The 26,831-nt window shown below is 41.6% G+C and overlaps 1 protein-coding gene across 3 annotated transcripts in view; it reads right to left on the bottom strand.

Annotated features, from left to right (window-relative positions):
* The window catches only part of SCML4 (Scm polycomb group protein like 4), a 172,510-nt gene extending 156,815 nt beyond the window's left edge, over window positions 1-15,695 (bottom strand). The window contains exon 1 of one of the 3 annotated variants that reach the window (XM_077487158.1): window positions 15,184-15,695. The gene's annotated coding sequence lies outside the window, so the exon portion shown is untranslated. The remainder of the gene's footprint in view (window positions 1-15,183) is intronic. The other 2 variants (XM_077487159.1, XM_077487160.1) reach the window with 2 other exon arrangements.
* Window positions 15,696-26,831: the final 11,136 nt, after the last annotated feature.

The following is a 26,831-nucleotide window of genomic DNA, read 5'->3' as shown; positions in this document are numbered from 1 at the left end:
GCGTGGGAGCTGCCACTCGCGGCATATCGCCGTTGACCGCGGAGTGCCTGCGTGCCGCTGTCTACGGCGCATGCGCCGTAGACAGCGGTGCCTGTCTTTCGGCAAATATCTCCGAAACCGTGTAGGTTTAGGAGATATTTCTTGGACCTATAGGTAAGCCTTAATCTAGGCTTACCTGTAGGTCATAGTGTGTTGTAAGGGTTTTACAACCACTTTAAGGACTTCATAGCCACCCTGGTGGTATGATTATGTCAGATCTTTGCATCTCAAAGCGGTACATTGTTTTGCGTAGAAATTTGGTGTTTTATATTGTAGTCCTGTAATTCTTAGTAATAACAAACTTAAAGTGGTTGTAAACCCTTACAAACCACTTTGACCTACAGGTAAGCCTAGATTAAGGCTTACCTGTAGGTCCAAGAAATATCTCCTAAACCTATACGGTTTAGGAGATATTTACAAAAAGACAGCCACCGCTGTCTACGGCGCATGCGCCATAGACAGTGGCGCGCAGGCGCACTGGGCAGGCCGCAGATCGCAGCGATATGCCGCTCGTGTCGGCTCCCGTGCGCATGCACGGGAGTGACGTCATCGCGGCTCCGGCGTATGACAGCGCTGGAGCAGCAAAACCCGGAAGAGGACCGCTTCGGGGGTTTCGTTCTCAGGTAAGTTATTCATATGCTATGCATACTAGCTCATTATGCCTTTGCCTTGCAGGTTGCATTTTTTTTTTAAGTGCCATTATTTCCTCTTTAAATCTGTCCAAAGAAGAGCCTAGTAGACATCCCAGGACAACCCATGATAAAGTTTGAAACACAAAATCATAAATTATAATATAATAAATAACTATAAATAATTATAAAAAATAATAATATAATAATAATAAAATGAATTTCCCCACAATTCACTTCAATCGCTCAATTCTGCAAGTGTTCTAATTTATTATCGCTGTTTTCTAACTGATCTAAAACCACTTTGAAAGGGGCATAAAGGGACACTTTTTGGTTGCCATGGACAATCTCGGCACACAGAGGATAGAGTCCACAGGATCACAACCGGCTTCTGGGGCACTGAGTAGAGGAGGAGAAGAGGAGGTGCCAGTGGGGGATCCCAGAAGAAGGATTTTGAGTCTGCTCTGTGCAATACCATTGTACAGGGCAGGTAAGCATAACATGTTTGCTATCCCACCCCCCCCCCCCCCCCCCCAACAAAAAAAAGAAAATGGAAACAAGGCTAAACAAATCCATTATCCACAAAAACATAGGAACTGGGTGCATAAAAATGTCAGTAGGTGCTTTGGACTAATGAGTCAAAATGGAAAATATTTGGCGGCTCTCTCTCTGGTGGTGCGGTGCAGCGCGGCTCTCTCTCTGGTGGTGCGGTGCAGAGCGGCTCTCTCTCTGGTGGTGCGGTGCAGCACGGCTCTCTCTTTGGTGGTGCTGTGCAGCGCGGCTCTCTCTTTGGTGGTGCGGTGCAGCGCGGCTCTCTCTCTGGTGGTGCGGTGCAGCGCGGCTCTCTCTCTGGTGGTGCGGTGCAGCACGGCTCTGTCTCTGGTGGTACGGTGCAGCGCGGCTCTCTCTCTGGTGGCGCGGTGCAGCGCGGCTCTGTCTCTGGTGGTGCGGTGCAGCGTGACTCTGTCTCTGGTTGTGCGGTGCAGTGTGGCTCTCTCTGGTGGTGCTGGGGCTATTAGTTCCCCAGCACAGTCCTCTCTTTCGTTTTGTATGTCTCCTGTAGTAGATGCTACAGGCACTTCTGCTTGTTTCCAGGTTTTTCTCTCCCTCCCCCCCCAGCAGTGTGCATGCTGGGGAGTGTAGTCAGCTCCCTGCATAAAACAATTGGGCTACCTATCTCTGGGACTACATTTCCCATGATGCCCCTCTAGGTCTCCGAATGGCCCTCTGTTGTGGCCAATGGTGAGGGAAGCTTTCTCCTCACATGTGCTGCCGACAAGAGAAGGGGGAGGGGCGCGAGCGGGGGAAACGTCTTGACAGCAGCTCCGCCCCTTGCCTCAACATGCGGACACCTTGGCTGGAGGAGGAGGAGCAGCCCCTGGGAGCAGAGAGCGGAACTGTCAGCGCGGCGCTGAGGCTGAGCTGTGTGTGAGAGAGACACACAGCTCAGCCCATGCAGCCGCCAGTTCCGCCGGAGGAGACACGGAACGGCCGCATAGCGGTAGCGGCGAGCGGCGGTCACGGCCTGTTTTAACCATGTTCAGGCCGCGGTCGCCGCTTACTTCCCGCTGTGCGGCCTAAACAGCAACATGCTATGGAGCGGGCGGCCCCGGCCCACCAGGCAAATGCCCGGTCTGCCCTATGGCCAGTCCGGGCCTGCCATCAGGTATATGCAAGTGTACCTAGAAGAATTGAAGAAGTGATGCTGTTTTGAAGGCAAAGGGTGATCACACCACATATTGATTTGGTTTTTCTCTTCTGTTTATTTTTTATCAATTAACAAAATGGAAAGTAAATTAACTATCAACACTTCTATTTCTGAAAGTATTCTTAGTTTACACCATTTTTTATTTACACCTGCTTAAGGCAGGCCATAGCTGATGTGATTTTCTTTTCTGAAAACACAGGTGGCGGTTGCAGAAAAGGCGGCAGGCGGACATCTTTTTACACACACCGGAGTCTTGCTGTTCACACTTATTTTTACCAGTAATCTGAGTTTATATAGTGGAATATAATATTTTGAAATCCATCTGACTGTTTTGATGTTCAATTTTGAAAGCAGCGGGCTGCTGATCTCACAGGTTTGCTAATCTGACAGAACACCGCTGCTTTTAAAATTCAACATCAAAACAGCCAGATGGATTTCAAAATACTATATTTCACTTTATAAGCTGAGTTTAGAGGTAAAAATTAGTGTGAAATGCAAGACTCCGGTGGGTGGAAAAAGATGTCCGCTTGCCGCCTTCTGACTGTAGGCTTACTGGGGCTGAGTGCAGGGTGTACCAAGATGGCCGTGACAGAACGTCACTTCCATTACAAAATCTGACGGGTCGCCTAATCTGACGGAAAACACAGACCGAGATTCAGACCATCTATGGCCGGCTTAAGACTTTTGCAGAGTTCAGTATACAGTATATAATTACACATAAAAGATGACACTCCAAAAAGCAAACATAAACATGAATCAAGAGATGCCAGGAATAAAAGGGTACAATAACTATAAAATGCTAGGGAAAATAAGGTTACAAATTAAAGACTAGATTACAGACTAAAGAATAGTTAGACTACTGTGTAAAACACAATCCTACCTGTATACTATGTTTGAAAAAACGAAAATATTATGAACTAAGGCTCAATTCCAATAAAGTAAATCACTAACAGTCTAATGAATTATATTAAGACACTAAAGTAATTTAGCTTAATTTTATTTATTTGGACCTACATCAAATATCTAACAAGAACTCTAAAATTAATAGAGGCCTCACAACATTTAACAATGTACAAATCATTTCTTAACAATTATTCTTCTAGAATAGAGGCAGGAAAAAACGCTGCAATAAGGATCTATTGCTTTCCATTATCAGAAAACAGCATAACGCTATTAGTGATCTGGTGCTGCAAATGGGGGTAAAGCAGAGCTGGACTGGCTCTGCTCTACTGAGAGATGACATCACGGGATTTCCTCTGTAACCATGAAGCAGAAGCAGAGTGCCGTATACAGGGCCGGATTGACATACGGGCCATTGGAGCTGCAGCCATTGGAGCTGTAGCTGAAGGTCTACCCCACTACTGGTCAAAATTTGGGGCTCCTATCAGCTATGGTCCTGGAGATACGGGGCTTTTTGCACAGCCTGTCAGAAGCTGCATACAGACCAGCCTGTTTAAATACAAGCTGGCACATTCTGTTTGCAGCAGACAGAGGATGAGCTCACAGTACCTCTCCTTAATTCTTTTTAGAAGCACTGAGTTCAATGGATAGCTTGGATCCTGCAGAGTTTGACAGGCAGCACCACCTGTCAAACTCGCTCACAGTAGCAGAATAGTCCAACAATGTAAAACTGGCATTCAGCAATGTAAAAAAAAAAAAGGAGGCACAGTAGCACCTCATGAACGCCTGTCAGCTGCTGCTCTACCACTCTTTGAAAAGCAATACACCACAGATTGCTTTTCAGAGGGCAGTAAGCATTACTGCAAATGTGAAAGAAACTTGAAACACATCATCCATTTCACACTCACCACCAACCAGGTCACTCCCCACCAACCAGGTCACTCCCCAGCCACTTTCCATGTTAGCCACCATGTCCCAACCTGCAGATGACACACCCTACTCCAAAAGATATCACTCTCAGTTACTCCCTCCACCTGCTGATTGATATCCCTCCATGACCACCTCACACCCCCCTGCTGACAGACCTCTCTCCCCAGCCTATCCGCACACACCCTCTCACCTGCTGACCTGTGGATGGGGGAATCACTCCCGCAGTGTTATTGTGTTCTGCCAGTGGGGAGCCTTCCCTACCCACAGAATACAATGATCAGTGTTGCTAACTATAGCTGGCAGGAAAAACTGGAAAAAACTGGGAAAAACCTGACAGGCTGGTTGTACTTAAATCGATTAATAGATTGACTTGTATATAACCAGCTAGCCCATACATAGATCGACTATGGTTGGTCTCTGCTTAATTGGCTTAATTTCAATTCATGTATGGCCCACTTAAAGCGGTTGTATACCCACTGATGTGTTTTTTTTTTCCTACCTGCAAAGGAAAAGGCATAATGACCTGTACATAGTGCCCACTGTCATACCCTCCACACTTCTCTCCTATACATAGTGCCCACTGTCATACCCTTCACACTCCTCTCCTGTACATACTGCTCACTGTCATACCCTCCACATTCCTCTCCTGTACTTACTGCTTACTGTCATACCCCCCACACTCCTCTCCAGTACATACTGCCCACGATCATACCCTCCACACTCCTCTCCTGTACATACTGCCCACTGTCATACCCTCCACACTCCTCTCCTGTACATACTGCCCACAGTCATACCCTCCACACTCCTCTCCTGTACATACTGCCCACTGTCATACCCTCCACACTCCTCTCCTGTACATACTGCCCACGGTCATACCCTCCACACTCTCCTGTACATACTGCCCACTGTCAAACCCTCCACACTCCTCTCCTGTGCATACTGCTCACTGTCATACCCTCCACATTCCTCTCCTGTACATACTGCCCACTGTGATACCCTCCACACTCCTCTCCTGTACATACTGCCAACTGTCATACCCTCCACACTCCTCTCCTGTACATACTGCCAAGTGCCAACTATCTTTATTTCCACACCCCTCTTCTGTACATACCACCCTCATAATACCTTCCACACTCCTCTCCTGTACATACTGCCCCTATCATACCCTCCACACTCCTCTCCTGTACATACTGCCCCATCATGCCCTCCTCTCCTGTACATACTGCCCACTGGCATACCCTCCACACTCCTCTCATGTACATTGTGCCCACTGTTATACCCCCCACATTCCTCTCCCTCACCTGCACATACTTCCCACTTTTATACCATCCATGCTCCACCCCTATGCCTCTTACACACAAAAACAGTTCTTTAAAGTTATATTGAATATCCTCAATGTTACCAGCTCTAGAATGGGCACACTTTTGTTCCATCTTCACCTTGTCTTTCTTCCAGGTTCTGTGCCTTCAGTCACTTGCCTTGGCCAGGCTGTGTTGCTTTCACTTCCATACATGCTCATTCGCATCCTCGCTCTCTCTCTTCTCCCCCCTCTCTCTCTCATCCTCCCTCCCTTACCCCTCACCCCTCTCTCATCCCCTCTCTCTCTCATCCTTCCTCTCTCTATTTAATTTAATTTGTTATAACAAAAAATTGTTTGCTATTTTAATTATTTATTTTCTTTTTTTTTTTTTTATAAAAAGCCCCACCAAAATCCTCAGCACCAGGCCCATGATGTTCTTAATCCGGCCCTGGACGTATGGCTAGTTTTGAAGCATGGGAGCTAATCATTTCTACCCATGAACTTAGCACCACACTCTGCAGTGAATGGTTTTGACACAAGCAACCATTAGGACCTATACCAGATGCCTAAACCAAGCACTGTGTAATAATAATTTTAGTACAGGGGAATGCAATTCCAACTCCTCCAGTTGTTTTGTTGTTCAATAAGACATTTGCATTTTATTCTTGCTGTCAACAATTTTGCTTCATCGATAATGTTTAATCAATCAGCCATGGTTTTCACAAATAGAGAAAAAAATTGAATTTCCTGATCATTTGATTGGCTTGCTATTTTTCCAAAAGTATGTACAGAACTTGAGCTACAATATCAGGCACTGCATGAAGTTTTTTTTTTTTTTTTGATAATAGCTTGCAATGCCACATCGTCCCTGTTGCATCCAGCAACAGTAAGTTTGAGAAAGATCTGAGCCAGGAAAATCCATAGATTCGCCCATCCAGGACCTCTGATAGTGAAGGAAGAGCTGGCCCTCCTGTATGGGGCCAAGGTCCCATCATTCACAAGGGGGCCCAGGAACAGAGAGGGGATTCTGAATACATCTGAGTATGCACAGTAATCCCAGAGGCCGTGGATCCAAGCAATAAATAAAAGTTCCCTGGGACCCCTTAGTTCAGCTGTCTCAAGACAGAAGGGGACTATTTACTCATTTTTAGAATTAGGCAGAATAATTCTTTGTGCCCTTAGGGACCAGTGTGAGCAGGAACCTGTCATGTATAAATTCTGCTTTCATATATGATGTTCAACAGGGGATGAACAGGCAACAGTTTAGGTGCTCATCCAAACTCCCAAACATCCAAAGTTTGGTCCACACCTAGGTTCAGGCTGAGCCATTGGCTCATCTCTACTCAATGTGGAAGAGAAAACACTGACAGCCAGGGTCTGTGGGGCCCGCAATTTCTAATGGAAGTCCTGCTCCTATCTATGCTAAGCAGTGTGGATGCTTCACTGACAGCTATTGTATTCTGATAGATGACACAATTTTTCTTCTTTAAAGTAGAACTATAGGCAAAAGCTTTTTTTTTTTTTCATTTTGGATAGAGAAAGGGAGGGTTATGACCAAGAAAGAGGGTTAATCTTTCCAGGAATTGATTTCTTTTTATGTTCCGATGGATTAAAAAAAAGATACCTATTTTTTATGCTAAGATGTCCTGGTGACATATTTTTACATTTTCTACAGCAGTGCTGCCCCCTCTATCCATGCGTCTGGCCGCCTGATCTACAAATGGACCAGACTATGGATTCCAATGGGGGGGGGGTGTTTTTTTTTTTAAGAACATGATTAGAGCCAGAGGCTCTAATAGGCTTCAAGAAAAGGTGGGCTCAGGGAGCAGAGCACTGCGCCCTGATCCCACCCAGTTGTGTGACAATAGTAAATGAATATTCACTATTTTCACACTAAATCTACTCCCCGCCAATCAGGAAGTGGGTTGTGATACCTGTTTCTTGATTGGCCAAAACGCCAAGCGATCCTATTGGACGCCTAGGAGGAGGAAAGAGGAGATGCACGGCAGCTCCCGCTGTCAATCAAAAGCTGTGACATGCGAGTGGGGGGGCGGGGCCAAGTCCCACTGTCTGTGTCAATGGATACAGCAACGGGACTCAGGAGTGAGCCCGCAGGGGTGCTCCCATGGAAAGCGGCTTTCCGTGGGGAGGCAATGAAAAGGAGGGGCCTAGAGCACCAGTGGGGGGCCCCAGAAGAAGAGGATCAGAGCCGCTCTGTGCAAAACCATTGCATAGAGCAGGTAGGTATGACATGTTTTTTTTTTTAAATATACCGTTTACAACAGCTTTAAAGCTGAACTGCATCTAACTATTTTTGGGCAATTCATTTAAAGGAATCGTTTTTTTTTTTGTTTTGGGATAAAAGTTTTATAAAAAATTAGTAAAAGCTTATCATTGTACCCCTGATCAAGAAGTAAATGATTTGTCTTAACCCTCTAACTGCTACTGTGTCTGTACATAAGAAGGGAATGTGGGACTTAAATGATCAAAAAATCAATTGCCTCCATCCCTGTTGCACAGTAGCATATAGCCTCTTGGCTATATGCTACTGTGTCTGGACAGCTTGGTCTGTTAAAGTAGGTAAAAGTAAAGTATGTAAACAGACTTATGCCCTGTACACACGGTTCGAAAGTCCGATCAAATTATATTGTCGGAAAATCCGATCGTGTGTGGGCTTTATCGGACTTTTTCTGTCGGAAATCCTGACAGAAAAAATTTGAGAGCAGGATCTAAAATTTTCTGACAAAAAAATCCGATCTGACTTTTTCCGATCATTTGTAGAGCATTCCGACGGAAAAAGTGCCACGCATGCTCAGATCAAATTACGAGATCAAAGCTATTGGCTACTAGCCTCTACGTAGTCCCGTCATACGCAACGAACGTCACCACGTTCCGAAAGATCGGATTTACTGACAACTTTGCCCGACCGTGTGTATGCAACACCAGTTTCGGACAAAATCCGTCTGAAAAAATCCGACGGATTTTGTGGCCGGAATGTCTGACCGTGTGTACAAGGCATTACTGGCTTAACCACTAGCGAAAAAATAAGATTAAAAACAAAATCCTAAAAAAAGTTGTGTATTTTTTCACAATTTCCTCAGTTTTAGTTGCCCAGCTTTGTGACTCATTTACTAAAATGTTTGTGAATTTAATGGTATACCGTTTATGGCTTTTTAGGTTATATTTTTATTTTCATCTGGTATTCATGACAGATCATTTTACAATATTAAAACAAAAGAGGAACCATCAGCACAAGATACAAAATGTAATTAAAACTATGTATGTTTTCAATCACTACCTCCAATTATCTTCCTGCCCTTAAGTCAGAAAAGCTGCTATTGAGACCGATGACATTTGGGCCCTGGTAATTATGGTAGAATTCTTTATTATTTTAGATGGCAGGTTAATCAGCCACATCTCACAGCCTTCATGGAAACTGTATTGTTCAAGGTTTGAAAATAATTCTCTTAAATTGCTGACTGAGGGAAAATAAGACTAGAAAAGCGAGAAACTGAAAGGTTCCCAGATAGACCCCTTGTAGAGCAGTAGGCAGGCATGAGAAGCCTTAAGGAGTTAACAAAGAGTAAATATTAACATGTTATAAATGATGCTAGTAATATGTGAAAGCTCCAGAAAGGCTAATTGAGGTCTTCCTTTGCTAATTAGTCAAACTCTTCTCTTTCTTTGTCAGTGACAGTCAGGTTTCAGTGACCGCAGGGGAACAGATCAGTATTTTTGCTGCCTACACTTTGCAGTTCTAAATTTTGTGGTTACAATGATAACCACCCACTGCTATAAGAGGTGGTTCAAGCAGAGACATAAAACATAGGTTACAACGTACAGCTACAAACACTGCAAAGCACTCTAGGCGACCTGAAAATGTTCATGTTTATCTATTATATTGTACTGCATTAACAACAAAATAGTGCTCTGTTGGTGCTCGCCGAGTGAATTTCCTTTCCTCCTTACGTGCTTGTCTAAAATGCATTACTACTGGGATGACATTACACTATTTTGCGTTGCTAGGATACTGGATGTGAGTTTGCATATTCTGTGTATATTATGTGAATTTGTGATATACTGCCAAGTGACACAGCCAAGGACATTCATTAAGAAGCCTTTCTCTTTCGATAGCAATGTGTATAGTCAATTGGAATCTTAATCATGATATACAACAAAAAATGTAAATTATATATATATATATATATATATATATATATATATATATATATATATATATATATATATATATATAAATATAAAATACACACATATATATATATATATATATATATATATATATATATATAAAATACACACATATATATATATATATATATATATACATACATGCACTCCCACACACATATATATACACGGTGGGTATATATTGTATACAGAATTAAATGCACATACATTATAGTTATACAAATATGTATATATATTAAACATACATTTTGTAAAGCAGCATTCTAAGAAATAGGCTGCTCCAGACTTTCATCTTCAGACTGGTTCATTCTAAATTACATTTTACTCCACACTGTGTTCTGTGGGTGTAGATCATGAAAAAGTAACAGAGCCATCATTTTAAAAAATACAATAAAAAAAAAATGTACTGATATATGACATGTGCAACATAATGTGATTTAATTAATGTAACGAATAATGTAATATAATGTAATTGACGTAACAAATATTGCAATGTAATGTAATTAATGTAACAAATAGAACTGCTATTTTGTTATACATATTGCACTGCAGATAAGCATTATCCTACCTACAGGAAAAACAAAACAAAAAAAAAGATTCAGAAGCCTCTTTACAAAAGACATATAAAAAAAGAAAGAGAGCTGTAGATTGGCTACAATAAAATATATCTATTTCTAAATGATGATGACTAAATGACATCTGCACTTGAATTTTATTTTGTGTTGGTCATGTTTTTCTACAAATGTTCCACTGTTTTATTTACCTACAAATGGACATGTTGATTCAGAAGTTGAAATAAAATGTACAAACAAATGGTGCAGCATAAACAAACTAGAAATGTTCCAGCCATCTTTACCATCTGAGCTGGCCACAGGTCCAACTTCTGTCATTCCCATAACTAGGTCAAACTATGGATGCAATCTCACAAGAGCTGCTAATTTGATATATAAATCACGTAATACATACATTTTTTAAAAATAACGTTTTAACATACCTCCCACTGACACATTTTTTTTAAGTAAAAGCATTCAAGCTGCATTACTGGAGGTTAGAGAAATTGCTGTACACAAACAATCAAATGATCAGCTGGATAGAAAGATCCCCTTAAAGGTGATGTCCAGGGAGAGGAGACACAGGACCAATCATGCTGATGGGCCTTTCTGATGACACTGGGAAGTAGACCTGACTGTGCAGAGTGGCGCTATTATAGTGGCTAGCAATTTGGATCCTACACTAGGTGAAAATGCTTTCTTCCTAGGATGGTGCAGTAGAAAATAGATTTCACTTTATTAAGTTACAAATTACCTGAAAAATTAGCAGCAGAAAATGATCTATGATCACACCTTTAATAAAATGCAGCCTCCATTTACAAGCCTGCATCATAAACACATAGATTTATCATGGTGCAAATTAACAATTTAACCTTCTTGGCTGATGTTCCAGACAGGGATGTATAGCTTTCTGTTCTCTCCATACAGTATCCATATACCATAACAGCTGCCAGCATAAATGTCATATCCCTGTAATGTGAGATGATGGAGAGTGTATGTATGGAGCAGTATGTATAGAGCAGTATAAATGGAGCTGCATGTATAGAGCAGTGTGTATAGATCAGGATGTATAGAGGAGTATGTATAGAACAATATATGGAGCAGTATGTATAGAGGAGTATGTATGGAGCAGTATGTATAGAGGAGTATGTTTAAAAGGAGTATGTATGGAGCAGTATGTATTTATCATTATGTATAGATCCGTATGTATATAGCAGGATGTATAGAGGAGTATGTATGTAGCAGGATGTATATAGCAGGATGTATAGAGCACTATGTATAGAAAACAATGTATTCAGCATTATGTATAGAGCAGGATGCATATAGCAGGATGTATAGAGGGGTGCATATAGAACAGTATGTATAGAGCAATGTGTATAGATCAGGATGTATAGAGGAGTATGTATAGATCAGTATGTATATAGCAGGATGTATAGAGGCATGTGTATTGAGGAGTATATATGGAGCGGTATGTATAGATCAGGATGTATATAGGCGTATGTATAGATCAGGATTTATATAGGAGTATGTATAGATCAGGATGTATATAGGAGTATGTATAGATCGGGATGTTTATAGGAGTATGTATAGATCGGGATGTATGGATCTGGGTGTATAGAGATGAGGATGTATAGAGCAGTGTGTATAGATCAGGATGTATAGAGTATGTATAGTGCAGTATATATGGAGCAGTGTGTATAGAGCAGTGTATATGGAGTAGTGTATATAGAGCAGTATGTATAGAGCAGTATATATGGAGCAGTATCTATAGAGCAGTGTGTATAGAGCAGTGTGTATAGATCAGGGTGTATAGAGCAATGTGTATAGATCAGGATGTATAGAGCAGTGTGTATAGATCAGGATGTATAGAGTATGTATAGTGCAGTATATATGGAGCAATGTGTATAAATCATGATGTATAGAGAAGTATATATAGATGAGTGTATATAGAGCAGTGTGTATAGATCATGATGTATAGAGAAGTATGTATAGAGCAGTATATATGGAGCAGTGTATGTATACATATATATATATATATATATATATATATATATATATATATATATATATATATCATGATGTATAGAGAAGTATGTATAGATGAGGGTGTATAGATCATGATGTATATAGAGAAGTATGTATAAATGAGTATATATAGAGCAGTGTGTATAGATCATGATGTATAGAGACGTAGGTATAGATAAGTATGTATAGATCATGCTGTATAGAGAAGTTTTTTTTTCACATGAGTTTGTATAGATGAGTGTATATAGATGAGTGTGTATAGATCAGTGTATTTAGATGAGTGTGTATAGAGCAGTGTGTATAGATGAGTGTATATAGATGAGTGTGTATAGATGAGTGTATATAAATGAGTGTGGTGTATAGATCAGTGTATATAGATGAGTGTGTATAGAGCAGTGTATATAGAGGAGTGTGTATAGATAAGTGTGTATAGATCAGTGTATATAGATCAGTGTGTATAGAACAGTGTATATAGATGAGTGTGTATAGAGCAGTGTATATAGATGAGTGTGTATATAGATGAGTGTGTATAGATGAGTGTATATAGATGAGTGTATATAGATGAGTGTGTATATAGATGAGTGTATATAGATGAGTGTGTATAGATGAGTGTGTATAGATGAGTGTATATAGATGAGTGTGTATAGAACAGTGTATATAGATGAGTGTGTATAGAGCAGTGTATATAGATGAGTGTGTATATAGATGAGTGTGTATAGATGAGTGTATATAGATGAGTGTATATAGATGAGTGTGTATATAGATGAGTGTATATAGATGAGTGTGTATAGATGAGTGTGTATAGATGAGTGTATATAGATGAGTGTGTATAGAGCAGTGTGTATATAGATGAGTGTATATAGATGAGTGTGTATAGATGAGTGTATATAGATGAGTGTATATAGATGAGTGTGTATAGAGCAGTGTATATAGATGAGTGTATATAGATGAGTGTGTATATATCATGAAGTATAGAGAAGTATTTGTAGCAGAGTGTGTACATAGATGAGTGTATATAGATGAGTGTGTATATAGAAGAGTGTATATAGATGAGTGTGTATAGAGCAGTGTATATAGATGAGTGTATATAGATGAGTGTGTATAGAGCAGTGTATATAGATGAGTGTGTATAGAGCAGTGTATATAGCTGAGTGTATATAGATGAGTGTGTATATATCATGATGTATAGAGAAGTATTTGTAGCAGAGTGTGTATATAGATGAGTGTATATAGATGAGTGTGTATAGAGCAGTGTGTATATAGATGAGTGTGTATAGATGAGTGTGTATAGATGAGTGTATATAGATGAGTGTGTATAGAGCAGTGTGTATATAGATGAGTGTATATAGATGAGTGTGTATAGATGAGTGTATATAGATGAGTGTATATAGATGAGTGTGTATAGAGCAGTGTATATAGATGAGTGTATATAGATGAGTGTGTATATATCATGATGTATAGAGAAGTATTTGTAGCAGAGTGTGTATATAGATGAGAGTGTATATAGATGAGTGTATATAGATGAGAGTGTATATAGATGAGTGTATATAGATGAGTGTGTATATAGATGAGTGTATATAGATGAGTGTGTATATAGATGAGTGTGTATATAGATGAGTGTATATAGATGAGTGTGTATAGATGAGTGTGTATAGATGAGTGTATATAGATGAGTGTATATAGATGAGTGAGTATAGAGCAGTGTATGTAGATGAGTGTATATAGATGAGTGTGTATAGAGCAGTGTATATAGATGAGTGTATATAGATGAGTGTATATAGATGAGTGTGTATATATCATGATGTATAGAGAAGTATTTGTAGCAGAGCGTGTATATAGATGAGTGTATATAGATGAGTGTGTATAGGTGAGTGTATATAGATGAGTGTATATAGGTGAGTGTATATAGATGAGTGTATATAGATGAGTGTGTATAGATCATGATGTATAGAGAAGTATTTGTAGCAGAGCGTGTATATAGATGAGTGTATATAGATGAGTGTGTATAGGTGAGTGTATATAGATGAGTGTATATAGGTGAGTGTATATAGATGAGTGTATATAGATGAGTGTGTATATATCATGATGTATAGAGAAGTATTTGTAGCAGAGCGTGTATATAGATGAGTGTATATAGATGAGTGTGTATAGGTGAGTGTATATAGATGAGTGTATATAGGTGAGTGTATATAGATGAGTGTATATAGATGAGTGTGTATAGATCATGATGTATAGAGAAGTATTTGTAGCAGAGCGTGTATATAGATGAGTGTATATAGATGAGTGTGTATAGGTGAGTGTATATAGATGAGTGTATATAGGTGAGTGTATATAGATGAGTGTATATAGATGAGTGTGTATATATCATGATGTATAGAGAAGTATTTGTAGCAGAGCGTGTATATAGATGAGTGTATATAGATGAGTGTGTATAGGTGAGTGTATATAGATGAGTGTATATAGGTGAGTGTATATAGATGAGTGTATATAGATGAGTGTGTATAGATCATGATGTATAGAGAAGTATTTGTAGCAGAGCGTGTATATAGATGAGTGTATATAGATGAGTGTGTATAGGTGAGTGTATATAGATGAGTGTATATAGGTGAGTGTATATAGATGAGTGTATATAGATGAGTGTGTATATATCATGATGTATAGAGAAGTATTTGTAGCAGAGCGTGTATATAGATGAGTGTATATAGATGAGTGTGTATAGGTGAGTGTATATAGATGAGTGTATATAGGTGAGTGTATATAGATGAGTGTATATAGATGAGTGTGTATAGATCATGATGTATAGAGAAGTATTTGTAGCAGAGTGTGTCTGCTCCCTGCACCCTTGTGTGCATGCATGGTGAGTGTGCAGAGCAATGAATGTTTCCTCCTTACCTTGGTGGGGTGGATATTTGTGGCAGCCCAGTTGTCAGAGGCTCTACATAGAGCTGATGTTATGACTGGAAGGACAGATGATCGGCAGCCCATGCACACAGCCCCCCGCACAAGCCATCTTCTCCCCGTCTGCTCTCAGGCTGGAAGTCTCCAGCAGCTCAGCTCTCCAGCTGCAAACATCTCATTAGACTAATGCATTCAGCACAGGCAGAAAACTCGATTTACCATAGCTACAGCAATGAATTTCCATTACGATGACAGATTCAACCACATCATGTCCGGAAAAGCAGCCAACCACTAGCTTTTACAGAACACACACATTTCACATGCACAAAACGAGGCCTGTGTGTGTGTCTGTGTGTGTGTGTGTGTCTACTGTCCCTTCCTCTCAGCTCCTCAGCCACACAACCATGTCACTATAGGAAAGTGTCAGCGTGCTCGGTGTGTGTGTGTGTGTGTGTGTGTGTATGTACAGGGGTCCGGGGGAGAGGACGCTTCTAGAAGACACCTACCCCCTCAGCACAACCCCCACAATACACTTTGCTATTAACAAGTATTTTGGTTAGAACTACACCATCTTCTGTTGCTATAGAAACCAGACTGTAACATCTCTTTGTCCTCATTGTGCACCAACCCGACTCCTCTACTCGGCTAACATTATATACGGATCCTATACACACATAGAGATACATTGTATATATAGGAGAAATGATGAATAGCAGCGTATGGAGCCATGTGAGGGTTTCCTGTTATGGTTTACTCTTCTCTCTAGACTACAAAACCGCCAAGGTTATTGTCTATGCAGATGTAGGCAGCCCTGTGTTATCACCACATGAATATTACTCTGCCTGCAATCACTAGTCACCTAACTCTGCCCTGGAATATAATTAGCTCCTCTCAGTGATTGGGAATGGCATGTGTTAATGCATGGGGACACGGCTGGTGGCTCTACCTGGCTTCCCCTCCTCCACCTCATCAGAAGCCTACTAGCACACAACTATCAGCTGACACACACACACACAGAAACAGAAAAACAGGCATACAGACACACACACACACACATACAGAAACATAAAGACACACAGAAAGATAAAGACACACATACAGAAACATAAAGACACACAGAAAGATAAAGACACACATACAGAAACATAAAGACACACATACAGAAACATAAAGACACACACACGTACAGAAACAAAGACACACACACAGAAACATAAAAACAGGCATACAGACACACACACACATACAGAAACATAAAGACACACAGAAAGATAAAGACACACACACACAGAAACATAAAGACACACATACAGAAACATAAAGACACACACACATACAGAAACATAAAGACACACACACACGCACAGAAACATAAAGACACACACACAGAAACATAAAGACACACACACATACAGAAACATAAAGACGCACACACACACACATACAGAAACATAAAGACGCACACGCATACAGAAACATAAACACACACACACATACACAGAAACATAAAGACACACACACATACAGAAACATAAAGACACACACACATACACAGAAACATAAAGACACACACACATACAGAAACATAAAGACACACACACACAGAAACATAAAGACAGACACAGAAACATAAAGACAGACACAGAAACAGACACACAGAAACATAAAAACAGACATACAGTGGTGTGAAAAAGTGTTTGCCCCCTTCCTCATTTCCTGTTCCTTTGCATGTTTGTCACACTTAAGTGTTTCAGAACATCAAACCAATTTAAACAATAGTCAAGGACAACACAAGTAAACACAAAATGCAATTTGTAAATGAAGGTGTTTATTATTAAAGGTGAAAAAAAATCCAAACCTTCATGGCCCTGTGTGAAAAAGTGATTGCCCCCCTTGTTAAAACATACTATAACTGTGGTTGTCCACACCTGAGTTCAATTTCTCTAGCCACACCCAGGCCTGATTATTGCCACACCTGTTCACAATCAAGGCATCACTTAAATAGGAGCTGCTTGACACAGTAAGGTCCACCAGAAGATCCTTAAAAGCTACACATCATGCCGAGACCCAAAGAAATTCAGGAACAATTGAGAAAGAAAGTAATTGAGATCTATCAGTCTGGAAAGGGTTATAAAGCCATTTCCAAAGCTTTGGGAATCCAGCGAACCACAGTGAGAGCCATTATCCACAAATGGCGAAGACATGGAACAGTGGTGAACCTTCCCAGGAGTGGCCGGCCGCCCAAAATTACCCCAAGAGCGCAGCGACGACTCATCCAAGAGGTCACAAAAGACCCCACAACAACGTCCAAGGAACTGCAGGCCTCACTTGCCTCAGTTAAGGTCAGCGTTCATGCCTCCACCATCAGGAAAAGACTGGGCAAAAATGGCCTGCATGGCAGAGTTCCAAGGAGAAAACCACTGCTGAGCAAAAAGAACATCAAAGCTCGTCTCAATTTCTCCACAACACATCTTGATGATCCCCAAGACTTTTGGGACAACATTCTGTGGACCGATGAGACAAAAGTGGAACTCTTTGGAAGGTGTGTGTCCAAGTATATCTGGCGTAGAAGGAACACTGCATTTCATAAAAAGAACATTATACCAACAGTAAAATATGGTGGTGGTAGTGTGATGGTCTGGGGCTGTTTTGCTGCTTCAGGACCTGGAAGACTTGCCGTGATAAAAGGAACTATGAATTCTACTGTCTACCAAGAGATCCTGAAGGAGAATGTCCGACCATCTGTTCGTGTACTCAAGCTGAAACGAACTTGGGTTCTGCAGCAGGACAATGATCCTAAACACACCAGCAAGTCCACCACCGAATGGCTGAAGAAAAACAAAATGAAGACTTTGGAGTGGCCTAGCCAAAGTCCTGACCTGAATCCTATTGAGATGTTGTGGTGTGACCTTAAAAAGGCCGTTCATGCTCGAAAACCCTCTAATGTAACTGAATTAGGACAATTCTGCAAAGATTAGTGGGCCAAAATTCCTCCAGGACGCTGTAAAAGCCTCATTGCACGTTATCGCAAACGCTTGGTTGCAGTTGTTGCTGCTAAGGGTGGCCCAACCAGTTATTAGGTTTAGGGGGCAATCACTTTTTCACACAGGGCCATGATGGTTTGGATTTTTTTTCACCTTTAATAATAAACACCTTCATTTACAAATTGCATTTTGTGTTTACTTGTGTTGTCCTTGACTATTGTTTAAATTGGTTTGATGTTCCGAAACACTTAAGTGTGACAAACATGCAAAGGAACAGGAAATGAGGAAGGGGGCAAACACTTTTTCACACCACTGTACATACAGAAACAGACACACACACACAGAAACACAAAAAAAAAGACACAAATATTGAAACAGAGACACACACAGAGACACACACAGACACATAGAAACATAAAGACTGACGCGCATGCAGAATCAGAGGCGCACACACACAGAAACATAAAAATAGACACACATAGGCATGAGGGAGATAACAGGGGATCTGTTAGGCAGTCCTGTGGAAACCAGGAAGCCAGCCAGAACCAGCGTGGAACACAAGGAAATTACGTCACCGAAAGTGAATGAAAGGAGAGATCGTTCTAGATGGGCAGAATAGGCAGGCTACACGCTCGGAGCATCAGCTCCTTCTACAAGCCTAACATGGCAGTGCTGGAAAGGTGCTATTTAAGTACTCAGGCTGGCCGTGGCACCACCAGCACCCACACGGGTAATAGTATGGGTTGGCCCAGGATTTTTAGGATAGACACTGATTATATAGCCAAAAGATGGTACATTGAGAAATAAGCATTCAAAATAGTTAAAAATGTACAACATGCATAAAGAATGTGTGCATACATAAATCATTATTCACATACACTACATATAAATGTTGTAAAATATACACATAATAATATGATCACAGATAGAAAGATCTAAAAATTTATATGTTATATGATATAAAATATATACATAAATTATTATTTTTTTAAATATCATATATGTACACATAAAAGGTTAGCTGATTTTTTGAACACTAAAATATAACAATATAGATGGATAGGAATCACAATAAAAATGAAAATAATAATAACAAAAATATTTCATGTATATATATATATATATATATATATATATATATATATATATATATATATATCAACATACGTATATCCATAAACTTTGTGCTTACTGAAAAAGCATTAAAATGATATTAAGGGATATTTAATAGCAAAGGTAAGTGGTGTGTAGGGGATTTACGGTAGTGATAGAAGCTACCTATAAATGGCACAAATGCCAGTAGGGGTATATAGGAGGATCTATACATCGCTGCACATGAAGCCACATCCACTGACCCAAACATGCATACATGTATAGGCCATGATGGAAACATACAGACCCATAGAGCAATGTAAGCTAGAGGAAGGGGTCATGCTACAAAATCAAGAGCAACGTGAAACTAATATATGCAGTACTTACTATGGGTGTTGGTATTGAATGCAGAAGGAATAATGAAAAAGGACCATAAGGGTCTGCTAAAAGAGAAAACCAAGGGGGAACAAATTATGTAGAATAAAATCCAACAAAACTACACGCCCTACACCCACGCAGGGATCGTGATGTAACCTGAGGGATTACAAGAGGGTATGGACTTCTATGTCTTCATTTAACCCCCCTGGTGCCAGAGTACCCAGGGAATAAATCCAAAAAGATTCCTGTTGGCATAGATGTTTAAAATGTTCGGTTGCAGTGAGTAACTTAGAAATGGATTCTATAACCCAAACCGTGAGACCCACTGTAGATTTGTTATGGGGATTAAGGAAGTGTTTGGGGACACTATGATGATCTTGGCCTTTCTCAATGAAACTTCTATGTTCACCAAAACATGCCCTGAGGGCCCTAATAGTCCTTTCTCATACAACTCATACCCAATGAAGAGAGGCCTTGGATCCACCCGTCTATGGATTTAATTGTGGAGTTACCCAACTCCCAGAGCAACACAGTTATTCTCATGGTGGTTAACCGGTTTTCGAAAATGTCTCCATTGTATTCCACTGGAGAAGTTTCCTACATCCAAAGAACTGGCATCCATTTTGCTCAGGAGATCTTTCGGTTACATGGGCTACCCAAGGTTATCATCTTGGACAGGGGTAGCCAGTTTGTCCCCAGGTTTTGGTGAGCCTTTTGTGCACAGTTAGGAATTCAGCTTTCCTTCTCCTCTGCGTATAACCTGCAGTTCATTGGACAAGCCAACCAAGCCTTGGAGTAGTTTCTATGTTGCTATATATTGGACCACCATAACAACTGGTCAGACCTTTTAACTTGGGCAGAGTTTGCTCACAATAGTGCCATCAATACTGCTTCCCGATTGTCTCTATTTATGGCGAATTATGGTTTCCAACCATGTTGCCTGACTCGTTTGTTTCTCAAAGAATTCCTGCATTAGAGGAGCATCTTCTTGATCTTCATTCCATTTAGGTGCAGGTCCAAGAGTTCTTGCAACTTGCCGGTGAGAGGGATAGACTCCATGCTGCCCACAGACGCCTACCTACCAGGTTGGGGAGAGGGTCTGGCTGTCATCTCATAACCTCTGACTCCATTTTCCCTCACTGAAACTGGCACCAAGGTTTATTGGTCCTTTCTGTATTCTCTGTAGGATCAACCCAGTGGCTTAAGCATTAGACCTTCGTTCTAACATGCGTATTTCGAATTCCTTGTCTCCTTATTAAAACCTTTGGTGCAACCATTTCACCACCTCTGTACCACGTCCTCGCCCGGTTAAGGTTGAGAACCATGAAGAGTATGAGATACAATCGATCATTGACTCCCGTAGGTACCATGGGCGCATACAGTACCTGGTTCATTGGAAAAGATACAGTCCGGAGGAACGCTCTTGGGTCTCATCCTCAGACATACATGCTCCTGTCCTCCTCTGTGCTTTCCATAGACATTCATACTTGGTGGCCCTCTGAGGGGGAGGGGGCGTTGAAGAGGTGGTACTGTCAGGCCTGGGCTCTCTGCCCTCCCTTCTCAGTGCTCAGCTGTTGGTTAATTGGCAGCACTCTTCGTTCCCCAGCGGCTAACTGTCATGGTTATGCAGTGATCTTCCTGTTTGCTTACCTCCCCTCATGTGTTCAGACTAAGAGGCCAGCCACTTCCACCTGGTGATTTTTATAACCTCTCCTCTAAGCATGGCTCCACCCCAGGCCCTATCAGGGAACCTTATATTAACCTGTGCACGGCAAGCCAAGAGTGCTGATCAACCATTGTGTATTCCTTTGTGTGTTTAGCTTCCTGTTACCTGCCGTGTGCTCTTGTGTTGTTCCGTTACCGACTTTGGCGTGTCTTTGACTATCCCTGTTTGCCTGTGATCCTGACCTTTTGGCGTGCCCCTGACTATTTCTGTCTGCTTGTGGCCCCGACCTTGGCTTTGTCCCTCACCATCCCTATCCTCCTGTTGCCTACTGTGGGTGTGAGCTGGGGGACCCTGGGGGTCGCGACCTGGAGCCAGTTGCAGCCAAGTCCATCCTCACCACTCAAGGCTCTGGTGAACACCTGCTGGCTCTTAGACTCCGTGCCCCAGGGAATCTTACACTCTAACCCCGGTGGGACCTGTCTCCCATCCGTAGCAGTCAGCCGTAGGGTCCACAACCTTGCGGTGCACTCCTGATCCCTACGGTGTGCATCTGTCACCTCGCCTCAAGGTGACCTGACACTAACTTGGTGATCATTTCCTGCTTGTCAGTCCAACCTACAGCCAGCCCCTTCTAGCTATTCAAACTGCCTGGTTTGTTTCTTCCGTGCCTTGGTCAAACATATCTGGAGACTCTCTGCTGTGTTCCTGTTGAAGACTTGCCAGGCTGATGTACATTCTGGTTCTTGATCCCGTCTGTTGCCTCCAACTATAAACAAAAGGAGGAAAGCCTACCAATAAGGTCACTTCAGTTCACACACGGATTAAAAAAAATATTTTATTGTAGAAAAACACACCGTAAAAATCACAAAACAGCAAAATTCAGTGAATAATCTTCCAAAACAATATTAAAAAGACAACGTTGTCATGATATGGAAATCGCAGTTGCGCACGCACCCCTTCATTCAGTCAATCACAATACCAATTGGTCTATTGTCTAAGAAATTAAATAGTTGAATTTGTTGGACCTTAAAAAAGTAACAAATCAGTCCAAAGTATATATCTTTAAGGTGATATTTACAGTGAAAAACAGCAAACCATGAGCACAGCAAACAATAAACATGAACACCCCCAAAGACAAAGAAGAACCAAACCCCTAATGCAGAAGAACTAGAATTACTAATAAACCTTACTAATGAAATACAAATATATAGAATATACTGCTAAGGGTACAGGGAATGTAGGGATGCTGGGTAGAGGAGATCAAGGCTGGGAACTCAAGCAAGTGCGAGGCAGAGGAGTGCAGGCTGGATCTGGCAATCAGGAACAAACTGGAAGGAAGGGAACAGAATAGTGACTCGCCAGGGGAAGGGAGGAGCAGCCTTATGTAGCACCCCTGGTAGCTAAACACTAATTTGCCTGATTACCACAGCCTGCTGACTCCTGGGAGACACCTGCTGGTGGACACTGGAGCTGCAGAAAACAGGATAGTGCTACCAGCAGGTAAACTTAATCCTAACACCAGGCCCTTCAGGTCTGGTATGGATTTTAAGGGAAAACTTGCGCCAAAATAAAAAAAAAATGGCGTGGAGGTCCCGCCAAAAATCCATACCAGGCCCTTTAGGTCCGGTATGAATTTTAAGGGGAACCCTGCACCAAAATAAAAAAATGGTGTGGGTGTCCTCCAAAATCCATACCAGACCCTTTTCCGAGCAAGCAGCATGGCAGGCAAGGATAGAGGGGGATGAGTGAGTGCCCCTCCCCCTCCTGAACCATACCAGGTTGCTTACCCTCAACATGGGGAGGGTGCTTTGAGGTCCCCCCAAAAGCACATTGTCCCCATGCTGATGCTGGTTGTGGGGGTCTGTGGGCAGGGGGCTTATCAGAATATGGAAGCCCCCTTTAACAAGGGGGCTCCCAGATCCTGCCCTCCCCTATGTGAATGAGTATGGGGTACCCCATTGTACCCCTACCCATTCACCAAAAAAAAATTAAAACCCACAAAAGACAGTTTTTGACAATTCCTTTATTAAAAAAGAAAAAAAAATGTCCCACAATGTCCATCCATCTTCAATCATGGGACCGACGGACCCGAAAAAAAAAGAAGCTGCGCCTTGATGGGAGGCGTCCCGCCGACTGCTCTCTTTTCTCGGTGACAGTTGTTAAAAAGGCAAGGGTGCCATAACCGAGTGACCCCACCCCCATTCTATCCTCCAGGCTGCATGCTCGACTAGGGGCCTGGTATGGATTTTGGGGGACCCCCACGCCAATTTTTTAAATTGGCATGGCGTTCCCCTTAAAATCCATACCAGACCCAAAGGGCCTAGTATGGACTGGGGGTGGGAGACCCACGCCATTTTTTTCCTAGAATTTTATCTATATATCCAGGACCAGGCAATACATTACAGCCGTGAGTTTACAGGCTACTTTACAGGCAGACTAAGGGGACCCCATCCAGGCTTGATATTTAAAGGAATATTTCATTTTATTGTTTTACTTCTTAAAATCATTGCTCCTGAAAAAACGTTTGTGTTTAAAATGTTTGCATTGATACATGTCCCCTGGGGCAGTACCTGGGTCCCTGTGCACTTTTTATGGCAATAACTTATAAGCATATAAGCCTTAAAAATAAGCACTTTTGATTTTTCATGTTTGTGTCCCATAGACTTTAATGGTGTTCCCATGTTCTGGTGCAAACCAAATTGGTGGGTGTTCGGCTCATCCCTAATGATCACTGAGACATGATAGTTACCTGGCTGATACAGACTGAATATGTCAAAGATCAGTCTGGGGCGAGTCACCCACTTGTAAGGTTGTATTACTGGAAGAAAGATAATCTGTTTAAAATAGAGAGTGGGAAGGGAGAATTGAAAGCAGGGGAGAGAAGGCCGCAACCACCTGTGTAGCACTGTCAGCTTCTGCTTGTATCCTACCAGAGTAATAAAAAAAATCTCTCACCGCCTCCGTTGTCTCCACTGTATATCCACCTCTCACTCCTGGCTCTGTTTTGTAAGCCTCCAGATGCGCCTCACTGTATACCGATGTATACCGCTATGATCGTGGTGTCACTGGCTCCAGATTTATCTCCAGGGGTCAATTCACCATCGCCTCTCAAACCGCAATGGGCTGCGATCCCATGTCACGTGCATGCTGACGTCACGCTTGAGAATAGTCAATTAAAAAATACCATTGAGTGCACTTGGCTGCCACCTATCTCTCTCCAGTGTGGGGAAAAGGGGGGGGGGGGAGTAATTTCCAGATGTCTAACCATACTTTTACCCTCCCCAATCTTTTTGATGGAAAGACTAATGCCATGTACACATGACCGGACTTTTTGACAGCAAAGGTCAGACGGGATTCGATCATGTGTGGGCTCCATTGGACCTTTGCTTGCCAAAATTCCGGCTGACTTTAGATATAGAACATGTTTTAAATTTTCCCGCCGGAACTCCGCCGGAACTCCGCCGGGCCGAGAAATACGTTCGTGTGTATGCTAATCCAACGGACGAAAACCAACGCTAGGGCAGCTATTGGCTACTGGCTGTGAACTTCCTTATTCTAGTCTGGTCGTACGTCATCACATTCAAATCCATCGGACTTTGGTGTGATTGTGTGTGTCCAAGTCTGTTCATTCAGAAAGTCTGCCAGAACTCCGCCGAAAGTCCGTCGGGAAGACTGTCGGACCTAGTCCGTCGAAAAGTCCGGTCGTGTGTACACGGCATAAGAGAGGAAAAGAGACTACTTACTTAAAATAAAAATAATAGAAAATAATAATAGAGAATATTTGAATGCTCTCATTCTTACCCCAAAAGTAATAGTAGATGATAATTATATAAAACTGGTCAAAATTACATAATATCATCCATTATTACTGTCCAATATTACTAACACTGAAATAGCAGCTTAATAGATGTTAAAGTGGTTATAAGCTCTCCCCCACAACTTTGTCCCATTTATGCCACCAGCATAAAAAAAACCTAATGAACACTGCTTGTAGATATCTCCTTACTTGCTTAGTATTGTTGTAATCCTTTTGTTCTTTAGAATGACGTCACTGAGCATGCCCAGATCTCCCCTGATTTACGGCACACTCTCTATGTGCTTATCTATCTGTTATCAGGACTTCCTACGGCACACCACTGAAATCCCAGGAGGCTGCACAATCACTCAGAGCTTCCTCCTACACCCCATGTGACCATGTGACATCACATGCATTGTAAACCTGGCCATTACTGCAGTCTTATCAGCTGAAGCTGATAAGACTGACACAGGCAAACATTAGCCAACCGGCACAAGTAAATACTATAAAATAAAACAAGTCAGCTATGAACAGGGAAGCAGGGTTGCCATAGAAATGTTGGATTGAGAAGGAGGCTTGATTAACAATACAGGAAGTGCTCAATGTAAGGGCGGAAATACACTCCACTGTGGACTCAGAAAACAATACTTAAGATGGCGCTGCCTAACCCCTGGAAACAAGTTTTTTTTAAAGTTTTTTAAACAGTAAGTAATATGTGATTTGGCCTGGATTACAGTGGCTATAGTTTGATAATTACTTATTATAATGGACTAAATGAAAAGAAGCATCGGAGTGGGAGAGTTTACTTCCTCTTTAAATCTACTATACTTTCAAAAATGGTTGCATTAAAGAACCCAGAATTGGAATTAAAGAACCCAGGTTATAAATCCACATTTCCTTCTGCAAAAAAATGGTATCAAAGTCACCTCTTCTTAAAGGAAGATTCAGGACAAAGATACCTTTCACCATTAACCCCTTTGGGTTGCCTTGATGGAATTGAGTAACATGCAATGTCAACTACGCTGATCTCTGGCTTCACGATTACTGGCTTGTTCTGACTACCTGCTTTGGCTACCGTATTCTGGCTATGTTTTGACTATGTTTACTATTTGTACCATTTTTACCATTGTATTAAAAGGTGTGATTTTAACTGCATTTTCGGTCTCTGCCTGATTCAAGGTTCCTGGCGCGCACACACACACACACACACACACAAAAAACATACACACACCCACAGAAACACAGGCAGATGCACATGAACACACACACAGATACAGAGACAGACACACACACATTGAAAACAGAAACACAGACACACGGACACAGACAGACACACACACACACACAAACCCAGACTGACAGACAGACACAAAAAGAGATCCACACACCCACAGAAACACAGGCAGACACACACACAGAAACAGAGATACACATACAGACAGAAATATACACACACACACACACACACACACAAAAAAACACACTGACAGACAGAAATACATAGAAACACACACACACAGAAATACAGAGAAAGACACACACACAAACACAGACAGACAGAAATACCCAGAAAGACACAAAAATGGAAAGACACACACAGAAACACAGACAGTAATAAACAGAAAGACACACAGGCAGACAAACAGACACACAAACACAGACAAACACAAATGAACAAGGACACACAGACAGACACAAACGCAGACAAACACACACACACACACAA

This window comes from Lithobates pipiens, unplaced genomic scaffold (assembly GCF_037356315.1).
Source record: "Lithobates pipiens isolate NorthernLeopardFrog02 unplaced genomic scaffold, aLitPip1_a1.2 Scaffold_18, whole genome shotgun sequence".
Taxonomy (NCBI): Eukaryota; Metazoa; Chordata; class Amphibia; order Anura; family Ranidae; genus Lithobates; species Lithobates pipiens.
The sequence above is the reverse complement of the archived record's forward strand: the minus strand, read 5'-3'. Positions and strand labels throughout refer to the sequence as shown.